Genomic DNA, 11,838 nt, shown 5'->3' with positions numbered 1-11,838 from the left:
GTCCAGGGGCTCACAAAGAGTCTTACATGACTGAGCAACTTCACGTTCACTTTTAAAAGACCTTTTTAACTCTACAAGCATGTCCCAGTTCCCTCTGCTTCTCTCCATCTCTACTGCCATCAACCTAGTCCACCCTGATCCCTCCCATGGGGATGACTACTATAGCTTTCCAATTTCCTTCTACTTCTGCTCTGGTCTACTTTCCACAAAGCAGCCTGTGACCACATAAAAATACATGCTAGACCATGTCACTTGTTTGCCTAAAAGCATGCAGTGACTCAGTTGTGTCCAGATCTTTGCAATTCAGTGTACTGTAGCCCACCAGACTCCTCTGTTCATGAAATTCTCCAGGCAAGTCCATGGGGTCACAAAGAGTTGGACATGACTTAGTGACTAAGCAACAGCAATGCCGTGACTTCCTATGGACCTTAAAATAAAATCCAAATCTGTTGCCTCAGGCCACATGGCCTTTAAATTCTGGTTTGGGTCTACCTATTTAAACTTAATTGCTTACCCTTCACCTTCTTGATCCTGTTCACTGACTTTGTTTCCATTTCTTGAACTGGCTAAACTTTTGTCTTCTTAGCATCAGTGTTTCCTTAGCTTGAAATGCTTACCTCCCAATCATAGATTGACTGACTGGCTTTCAGATTCTGCTCAGAGAGGTCTTTCTTTCTATGCAATTTAAAGTAGCCATCAGACAGTCTGTCTTATGTCAGCCTATTTTTCATTTTTACACAGTGCTTAACGTTATCTTCTACTTTTCTTGTTTATCTCTTCCCTTGTCTGGTTATTATCTGTTTGCCTCTGCTAAAACACTGTGAGCCTAGAGATCTTGTCTCTTTGGTTCATTCTTGTATTCCTAGAGCTTAGACAGTATCTGGCAGTTAAAAGAATATTTTTAAAATGCTTGAATGAATGAATAAAATGTCTCCAGACATCAAACTTCCTAATTCAATCTCTAAACAGCTGCCAGAGTGAGCTCCTGAAAACACCTGTCTCACCAAGTCATTTGCTACTTGAAACACTCCAAAACTGCCACATTGGCCATTGGCAAGAGAAGATAATCCAAAGTGCTCAATACAGCGTACAAGATACCCCACAACCTGGACTCTGCTTGCTTCTCTCATCTCATTTCTCACTAGCTCTGTGCCCAATGACCTGCAAGATGCCTAATGATTGGCATGTCCAAGGGGTCATACTGTTTCACAGTCCTGGGTCTTTGAACCACTTCTTCATATCTGGACTGTTCTTTCCCCCCATTATTCCTTTCACTAAAATCCCCTTATTTACTCAGTTTTTAAAATACAGCTTAAGTCAGGAAGCTATTCTGATCCCCCTATCACCCCAAACTTCAATCTTTTCCTCTATTACTTATATTTGCCTCCATTATAGCTACTTAACTCTACTGCTTGCTGAATGTCTATCTTTCCATTTGGACTATAAACTCCATGAGGGAAGGCGTAGTTTTATATGTCACATCATATTACATATCATAGTGTGTATACAATTCTATTTCTGGATACTACTCATGGTTGGCAGTTGCATATGTTAGTTGACTGACTCACTCACTGACTATATAAAAATGCAAGAAACTTGAAAATGCTTGACATCACTTGCCACTGGGTTGACAGATGCTGCTCATTATGTTGTGTTTATTGTAGCTCAGGCTGTCATACTGAGCATGATAACTCAGATGAGTGAAGATGAATGTCTTCAACTCTTAAGAAAAATGTGCTCTGGAAGAACATAGTCAATTTATCACCTAAAACCAATTCTTAGGTCATCACCGGGGAAATGAATGGGTCTGACAGGAATGTGAAATACTTAAGGAAAAGTTGATTAAAGAAGGCTTCATGAATGATTAATTATAGAGTTTAATATTGGTGGGAGAGAGTCTTACTGACATTTAAATAAATGCCAATAAAACAAGGTGCAATTAAGCATTTGCCATAGCAAATAAAACATCATCAAGGTATTTGTTCTGAATCATAATTATATAGAAGTGGAAAGTGCAACTCTGAAATGTATGTTCATATTAGGTGTGACTCCTTGGTTGAAGTCTTACATTTTGGACACGTATTTTTACGTGATAATTGCAAGTCCTGCTATGCAAAGGTGAGTGTACTGCCTCTCCTTTCTCTGGCCACCCAGCCCATCTGCAGTCTACTGCTTTCGGGTTTCCAGTTATCTCTACTTTAACTGACACCTTTTCATAGAGTCTCCAGTCACCTTCTTCTGATGAACATATCCAGCGGTCCCAGCTTACTTGAATCTATTTAATCTGTTGATTGAATTACTATTTATGTATCCCCCACGCTGTGTTACTGTTAGGCACTGATTTGACGCGTGGTAATAAAAAAAGGAAAGGCCCCTTCCCTCCCAAAACCAATCAAATAAACAAAGCAAAACCACCAAGAAAATCCCCAAGTACATGCACATGTGTGTGTGTGCATGCACACACACACACACACACACAGGAAACAAAGATAAAAACAGAAACCAAGCCAAACAATGACAAACTAAACAACTAAACAGCAAAAAACTAAACTGTGAAACAGACTTGTCTCCTGACCTCAAATATTCAATTCTTGTAGGAAAGTTAAATAAATAAGCACAGAGATAAGCATTTAATTAAGTTGTGATGAGTGTGGTGCATGAGACAGGGTGCTCGGGGCTGGTGCACTGGGATGACCCAGAGGGATGGGATGGGGAGGGAGGTGGGAGGGGGGGTTCAGGATGGGGAACACGTGTACACCTGTGGCGGAGTCATGTCAATGTATGGCAAAACCAATACAATATTGTAAAGTAAAATAAATAAATAAATAAATAAAACTGAAAACAAAGGAAAAAGAAAAGTGAAGCACATGATGTTCTGAGAAATGATAACAAGGAACCCAGTTTGAATCAAGGATAAAGGCAGAACCTCTGAAGAAGAGATCTGAAGGAGGAGAAGGGAGAAAAAGTCCAAATGGAGAGAGAAAAATAAATAAGAGCTCGGAAAACATGTTTGCTTGAACAACACATGAAGAATATGAATCCTGTTTGGCTAATCATTTCCGCCAAGCAACAGATGAAGAGGAAGAATTGTCCGCTATCACAAATAAACTAAGCAGTCATGGGGGTAAACATGATACGATCAAAGACAAAGCATTCTGGAGCCATATTAGAAAGCAGATAAGACAGGGACTAGCTTGCAACATTTTTTTTTTTTTTTTGAGGTAATTCAGGAAAAAAGAATAAAAAGCCAAATTGCTTAAGAATGTGGAGAGTAATATGCAGATACTCCAGCAGAAGGAAGGAAAGAAGTTAGGTTCCTGTTGAGACACTGATTCTTGCTACATTCCAGCCAACATACCAGGGAATTTCTGGGAAGATGTTTTCCCTTCTGACATATAGCAGACATTCCCTTAATCCCTAATGGTACATAAATGTAGGGTACATCCAAGCCTCAAGTCCGGGGAAGATGAAATCATTGGCTGAAAATTGTTTTCTACATCTCAGATTGCAAACAATAAGTATGAAAGAGAAACTGATAGTCTTTGCAGAAATGAAGCTTCCTTTGTGTGGTTAGTACATGTGATTAAAACAGAAACTGCAAAGTGTACTCACCACCCTGTTTGGACTTTTCTGGATCTTTGGCACTTTCATTCCTTGCACAAAAATAGGGGGAAAGTCTTTCTCTTTTTCTTTTTAAAAATTAAAAAAAATTCCTAAGGTAATAATTCTCAACCTTGCCTATACATCAACTTTACCTTGGGTCACTTTGAAGGCTCCATGTGCCTTTGAAGCACTTTAAGACCTCCTTATCAGTTTGTCTGGGATGGGTGTAGGGATCAGTTTTAAAAATCTTCCCAATTGATTCCTATGTGTGTCCAAGTTTAAGATCTATTTTAGTAAGCCTTTATGTATTGTCTATCTCTTTTTATTTTTAAAAAGAATCCATTTTCTGAAAATTAAGTAAACATTGATAAAACCAACCCCAAACTTAAATGAGCAGATATCTTAAAATAAAAAGGAGAAACTTGGAAACTTCCAGTAGAATGTTTATTGTCTTACTGTTCTGTCCTCAACAGCCTGCCTTGTACACGGTGATAAGTAGCTGGGCCACAGGTCCTGATAGGCAAGTCTGGCTTTGGCTGGAGAACCTGGCTCAGTTCAGTTCAGTTCAGTTCAGTCGCTCAGTTGTGTCCGACTCTTTGCGACCCCATGAATTGCAGCACGCCAGGCTTCCCTGTCCATCACCAACTCCCAGAGTTCACTCAAACTCATGTCCATCGAGTTGGTGATGCCATCCAGCCACCTTATCCTCTATCGTCCCCTTCTCCTCTTGCCCCCAATCCCTCCTAGCATCAGAGTCTTTTCCAATGAGTCAACTCTTCATATCAGGTGGCCAAAGTATTGGAGTTTCAGCTTCAGCATCAGTCCTTCCAATGAACACCCAGGACTAGTCTCCTTCAGAATGGACTGGTTGGATCTCCTTGCAGTCCAAGGGACTCTCAAGAGTCTTCTCCAACATCACAGTTCAAAAGCATCAATTCTTCGGTGCTCAGCTTTCTTCACAGTCCAATTCTCACACCTGTACATGACCACTGGAAAAACCTGGTAGGGGTTCTCAAATATTCTCACTCACCCAGCCTCTGCACGACTCTAGATGTCTACACCAGTTCTGTATCTAGTACCCGCTGCCTTTGACAGATCACATGTTCTCATCTCCTCTAGCAGATGCCAGTACAGGTACACAAGCTTTTATCTGCAAACCTTGGGGCTGCATGTGTCCTGAAATTCAGCACGTCTTAGGCTTTGGAAAGGTAGATTCTGCATTCCATGTCTCATGGACTTCTCTTAGTGTGGTGAAGCAGTATCCTGTAATCAAGCACTTGCCTGTTTCTTCAGGAAACATGGGGCTACTCCCAAGAAATAGGATGAATAATGACTGCAAACAGTCTCATGTCTGTTCACTTCAAGTTTTGCCACCAAATAACTTCGCTAGAACTTTGTGAATAAAAACCTTTAGTTAGGCCCAGAGAGCAAGAAGACCTGTGGTAGTGGTATTATTTAAAAATTGTTTTGCAAGACTGCCTTTTCATTGACTTTACTGGTTTTTCTCATTGCTTATAACAGAAACATTGTAACATGAAGTTAAATGCATTTCCATTGTTGGTTGCTTTCTGTGTGTTAATACTTTCCATTTTGTCAAAATGGAAACCCCAGATAACCCTAGATTTTTTTGTTGGGGGAGAATAAAACTAAAATAGATTGAACAAACAGACCTTTAGAAGCTGTTATCGTTGAACCCTGTTGACTCAAGCTTGGAAAAGGAAATAGCTGATTTAAACCTCAGGTGGGCCATTTCAACCATGGTCATCTTTATAACTCTCTTCAGCCTTTAGATATCTTTTCCTGCTCTAATCATAAATTATTTAGTCTTCACAGTTGTAGTAGGTGAATTTCTATTGTATTGGCCTTCCTCATATCAGTCAGGACATGGGTCCAGGGATTCCAGTGGGGGAGGTGGGCATGTTGTAGAGATAGAGCTGTTAAATATTATGTTACCTCATTGTTTTCACTGGCTAGTGAGGCCCAAGAGAACTCTGAGTCATATGCATCTATTTTCCTATTAGATTAGCTACTTGTTAAGAGCAGAGTTTCTTCCTTGTCTGCTCCTTAGATCATGTAGTATAGATCGTGGATGGTTTAAAAAATTCTAATGTTTTTTTAATAGTTGATAGTACAGTTTCCTTTGGGAATAAGTGGTCTTAAAAGAAGAAAATACCTTGGAGCAATTGGATATTAAAAAATAGGCCCATCATAGAATGCAGAGGGTGAGGGCAGACTAAATGGAGGGTAGAACTAGTTTGTATTAAGAAAACCAACCAAAAAACCCCCAAAACTGGTAGTCATTGGAGGGGACAGAAAGAGAATGGCTGAGCAATGTGGACAATCAGCCAAAAAGACTTTCTAGAACAGAATGACTATTAATAGTAATTGTGATGGATCAGTAGTGCAATCCCCATCTATTACTTAATTTTTCTAAACTTTTTGTAAAATCTGCTACACAGAGGCTTTGTGTGCATAATTGTGTGTGTGTGTCTGTAAAACTAAGAAAGGTAGCTGAAAAACCCACCCAATAAAGAACAAGTTGCAAGATGCTAAAGGTTGTTACTGAGCTGTGAAAGATGCCAGGATTCTTGGCCTCCAGAGGAGAAGAAATCAAGCAGGGGCTAGTGACGAGGCTTGATCACTCAGAGCTTTTGTGTAGTAAAGTTTTATTAAAGTATAAAAGAGACAGAGAAAGCTTCTGACATAGACATCTGAAGGGGGCAGAAAGAGTGCCCCCCTGCTAGCCTGTAGCAGTATGTTATATACCTATCAGCAAGCTGTTAATTAGAGAAAGGAGATGTCTCAAAACTCAGAGTGGCACAAGGTCCCTCATCCACAACATGCATTTTGAGATAACATTGACAACAGGTGAGTCATCCCGGGCCATAAAACGATTGGCATGAATCTTGAAGAAAGGCGGTTTTCCAAGTTTCATTAACATGGATTAGGAGAAAAATGTATGAGTAAAACATACAGGTTTCTTGAGATCTTTTTGGTTCTGAGTCTTAAGGGGAACTGACTTGAAGAAAGACAGAGTCCAGGGTAAATAGATAGTTCATTAACATAGCTTAAGAAAAACATTTCCACAAGAAAAACACATTGGTTAGCTCAACGTTTGAGAAAAGTTAAGTTCAGGTGGAGCCAGGTGTCATCTGGCAACACAGAATTTTAGGAGAAACCTCCTTTTAATTTTGTATAGAGAAGGGGGAATAAAATCTGACACTTGTGGTTTGTTTCCTCCTGCCGCTTAAGAGAGAGATAAAAAACGTCTGACACTTGAAGCCTATTTCCTCCATTTGGAGACCCCTAGCCTTCCTGCCTGGTACCCTCTCAATGCCAAGTGGAGAACAAGAAGTCAGCTGAAGCAGAAGGTGTTCATGAAAATGAAAGTCCCCCAGAAATGCACAGAAATCTTGGACAGGGATTTAGGCTTTCAACACGAGGTGTGTTGGAGACCAGTCTTATCTAGATTTTAGGAGGCAAGATGACCATGAATATTATGTAGATTAAGTAGTAAATGCTCAACAAAGGTTACAGATGACATTAAAAAATGATAAACATTGGACTTAGTAGAATGTTATAATTATCTATAAAATGGAAAGGGTCCTGGAGAAGAAATTAGAGGTTCTGGGTGTGAATTTTTTCTTTTCTTTTTTCTTTTTTTTTATTATTTTATTTTTTCTTTTCTTTGACTCCCAGCATCTTCACTTTTCCTAGAATCTAGATACGATGAACTCTAGCAGAACAGTTACCACTATTTAAGCCTTAAACTTAAGATTCTTTGAATTAGTTCAATATTTGTAAATATGAGAATTCACATTCTATCATATCTAAATACTGAAAAATTTACTCAATATTAATGTAACTACACAAAATTTTGTATGCAGCACGTGGACTTTCATATTGCAGAATTTTTTAAAAAAAATTGAAGTATAGTTGATTTATAATGTTAATTTCAGGCATACAAAAAAGTGCTTCAGTGATATGTGTGTGTATAACTTTTTCAGATTCTTTTCCATTGTAAATAGGCTATTACAAAATATTGAATATAGCTTTTGCTCTCCTATACAGTAAATCCTTGTTGTTTATTTATTTTATACATTGTAGTGTGTGTCTGTTAATTTCAAACTCCTAATTTATCCCTCCTCCTCCCCTTTCACCTTTGGTAGTCATAAGTTTGTTTTCTATGTGTGTGAGTCTATTTTTGTTTTGTAAATAAGGTCATTTTAATCATTTTTTTTTTAAGATTCCACAGATAAGTGATATCACATGGTATTTGTCTTTGTCTAACTGACCTCACTTAGTATGATAACTTCTAGGTACATCCATGTTGCTACAAATGGCAATGTTTCATTGTTTTTCATGCCTGAGTAATATTCCACCATATGGAAGCAACCTAAATGCCCATTGACACATTTGTCAATGGGCATTTAGGTTGCTTACATGTCTTGGTTATTGTAAATATTTGCTGCTGTAAATATTGTAAATATTTACATGGTGGCGCATGTATCTTTTCAAGTTAGAATATTCATCTTTACCAGATATATGAATGTGGTCTTTTTATAAGCTCTTATCTATAAATTTTTTTTTTTGCTTATCTGTCCTAACCTATGAAAATTTGCAACCAACAGACCCCCTCCCACAGCTTTTCACTATATCCTTAAAATATATAACTGATTCTTCCCCTTAGACAAGGAGAAAATAGCAAAATTCCTACCTAGAAAAAAATGTTAACCCAGAATTATCAAATTTTGGTTTCAGCAGATAAAACACCAAAAATAGATTATAGGAAACTCTTACTTAAATCTTTTAAACCCCATGGATGGAGGAGCCTGGTGGGCTGTAGTCCATGGGGCCGCTGAGAGTCAGACAGGACTGAAGCGACTTAGCAGCCGCAGTACTATAGAGATTTACAGTCTTGACCAAAAGAGGATATAGGTTTCTCATTAAACTCTGTTTTAATGTGTCTCCAACTTCTATAACCGGAGAAGGCAATGGCACCCCACTCCAGTACTCTTGTTTGGAAAAGCCCATGGATGGAGGAGCCTGGTGGGCTGCAGTCCATGGGGTCGCTAAGAGTCAGACACGACTGAGCGACTTCACTTTCACTTTTCACTTTCCTGCATTGGAGAAGGAAATGGCAACCCGCTCCAGTATTCTTGCCTGGAGAATCCAGGGATGGCAGAGCCTGGTGGGCTGCTCTCTATGGGGTCGCACAGAGTCGGACATGATTGAAGTGACTTAGCAGCAGTAGCAGCAGCAACTTCTATAACAGCTTTTTGGTCAACTTGTTTCCATTAGATATTACTGATTTTATTTATTTTTATATTGTATTTTTTAAATTAGAGGATTATTACTTTACAAGACTATGGTGGTTTTTTTTGCCATACATCAATCTGAATCAGCATTAGGTACGCATATGGCCCCTTCTTCTTGAACCTCCCCCCTACCTCCCTCCCCATTCCACCCCTCTAGGTTATCACAGTGCACTGGCTTTTTGTTCCTTGCACCATACATCAAACTCGTACTGGCTATCTATTTTACATATGGTAATGTATATGTTTCAAAGCTATTATATTTACTGTACATCAGAAACCAACAGAAATTGTAAATCAACTATACTCCAATAAAAATTTTTCAAAAAAGGCAAAAAAATTGCTGATTTAAAAAACTGACAACTTAAACTTGCCATACACACAAAAACAGAAGCAATCTACAACACGTTTGCCTTTCCTTCTGAAAGTTTTACGATGCATAATCATTAACCAGTCTTTTACCTTTAAACTTAAATGGCCAACAGAAGCAAACAGTTCTGAGACTATTCTTCCACACTTAAGGACTGATTAAGATTAGGGTGGCAGGTATTAGGCATATTATTCACTTAGTTTTGTGAACTTTCTGGGTTGACTTAGTGACTTTCCAGCTCCAGCTGTCTTCGCATCCACTGCTTGATGACACTCAAGACAGCTGTCTTATGTCGCAAGCAGCAAAATCATAAGGAGGACTGTCAGAAAAGCTCTCAAAATGCATGAACTTTCTAGGAACCATATGAACCATGCTAGCGTCACCAGCTTTACAGAATTTGGAGCCACTTTCCAGCTTCTTCCCAGAATAATAAACAACCTTCTTCAGTGCAGCAAACTTGGAAGCAACACGAGCTATGTGACAATCCTGCACAAGGGCAGAGCCGGCAGTGATTTGGACTATATGCCATAGGATAATTTCCTGAGCTGTGAAGCCAGCTGCTTCCACTGGTGGGTCATTTATGCTTTCACCAGTCACACTGCCACAACCAACATCTTCGAAAGACATGTTCTTGACATTGAAGCCCATCTTGTCCCTAGACAGTTGTCGTTGTTCAGTCATGTCTGACTCTTTGTGACATCATAGACTGCAGCACTCCAGGCTTTCCTGTCCTTCACTGTCTCCTGGAGTTTGCTCAGACTTGTGTCCATTGAGTCAATGATGCCATCTACCTGTCTCATCCTCTGTCATCCCCTTCTCCTTCTGCCCTCAATCTTTCCCAGCATCAGGGTCTTTTCCAGTGAGTCGGCTCTTCACATCAGATGGCCAAAATATTGGAGCCTCAGCTTCAACATCAGTCCTTGTAATGAATATTCAGGGTTGACTTCCTTTCAGATTGACTGATTTGATCTCCTTGCTATTCAAGGGACTCTCAAGAGTCTTCTCCAGCACCACAGTTCAAAAATATGAATTTTTGGCACTCAGCCTTCTTTATGGCCCACCTATCACATACATATATGACTACTGGGAAAACCATAGCTTGACTATACAGACCTTTGTTGGCAAAGTAATGTCTCTGCTTTTCAATATGCTGTCTGGATTTATCGTAGCTTTTCTTTCAAAGAGCAAGTGTCTTTTAATTTCAAGGCTGCAGTCTCCATATGCAGTGATTTGGAACCCAAAAATCTGTCACTATTTCCACTGTTTCTCCATCTATTTGCCATGATGTGATGGGACCGGATGCCACGATCTTTATTTTGAATGTTAATTTTGAAGTCAGCTTTTTCACTCTTCTCTTTTACCATCATCAAGAGGCTCTTTAGTTCTTTTTGACTTTCTGCCATAAGGGTGGTATCTGCCTCATCTGCTTATCTGAGATTATTGATATTTCTCCTGGCAGTCTTGATTCCAGCTTGTGATTCATCCAGCCAGGCATTTTGCATGATGTACTCTGCATAGAAGTTAAATAAGCAAGGTGACAATATACAGCTTTGGTGTGCTTATTTCCCACTTTTGTACCCATTCATTGTTCTATGTCCAATTCTAACTGTTGTTTCTTGACATGTATACAGGTTTTTCAGGAGGCAGGTAAGGTTGTCTGGTATTCTCATATCTTTAAGAATTTTCCCCAATTTGTGTGGTTCACTCAAAGCTTTACAATGCATTTCAAAAGATCTGACTTCAGTTGTAATGTTGATTAGAGTAAATGTGACTATTATGCTGGGTTCAAGGACACCAGTCTCCACAGGGAAAGTACCAATACCACCAATTTTGTAGACACTCTGGAGGGGTGGATGCAAGGGTTTGTCAGATGGAAGAGTTGGTGGCAGGATCCAGAGGTTCAAGCAGCATGGTTCCACTGGCATTGTCGTCTTTATGAGTGACTTTCCATTACTTGAGCCAAAACGTGTTTGCACTTGGCTGCAGCATGCTGTCTCTATTCCAAACAGAAACTGGTGCAAATGATACTGTGTTGGAGCTATTGCCAGTTTTCTTAATGTAGGTGCTGACTTCTTAACGATTTCCTCATATCTCTTTTGGCTGCCGGGTGTCTCAGTGGAATCCATTTTAATACCAATAATCAGTTCTTTTACTCTCAGTCTATAAGCCAGAAGAGAACACCCTCATGGGTTTGCCCATTCTTGGAGATACCTGCTTCAACTTCACCAACACCAGCAGCAACAGTCAGGACAGCACAGTTAGCCTAAGGTGTGCCTGTATTCATGCTTTTGAGAGTCTCTGTGTTCCAGGGCTGGCCTTGAATTTCTACAGGGAAATATCAATGATGATACCATGCCCACGTGCAGCTTTCACTTTGTCCAAGATCCAGGCATACTTGAAGACATCCTAACCTGTATCAGTCACCCCCTTCTCAAATTTTTTCTATGGTTCTTTTGTTGATACCACCATGTTTGTAGACCTTGTGGTGTAGACTTGTTATAATCTATGTCTACGGAGAACAATATTGATATGAGTCTTTTTCTTTCCCAT

The 11,838-nt window shown here is 39.5% G+C and overlaps 1 pseudogene; it reads right to left on the bottom strand.

Moving 5' to 3' along the window:
* Positions 1 to 8,321: 8,321 nt before the first annotated feature.
* LOC784944 (elongation factor 1-alpha 1-like) lies at positions 8,322 to 11,838 on the bottom strand (annotated as a pseudogene).

Source organism: Bos taurus, chromosome 15, assembly GCF_002263795.3.
Source record: "Bos taurus isolate L1 Dominette 01449 registration number 42190680 breed Hereford chromosome 15, ARS-UCD2.0, whole genome shotgun sequence".
Classification (NCBI taxonomy): domain Eukaryota; kingdom Metazoa; phylum Chordata; class Mammalia; order Artiodactyla; family Bovidae; genus Bos; species Bos taurus.
Note: the sequence above shows the minus strand (reverse complement) of the source record. Positions and strands in the feature narration are given on the sequence as shown.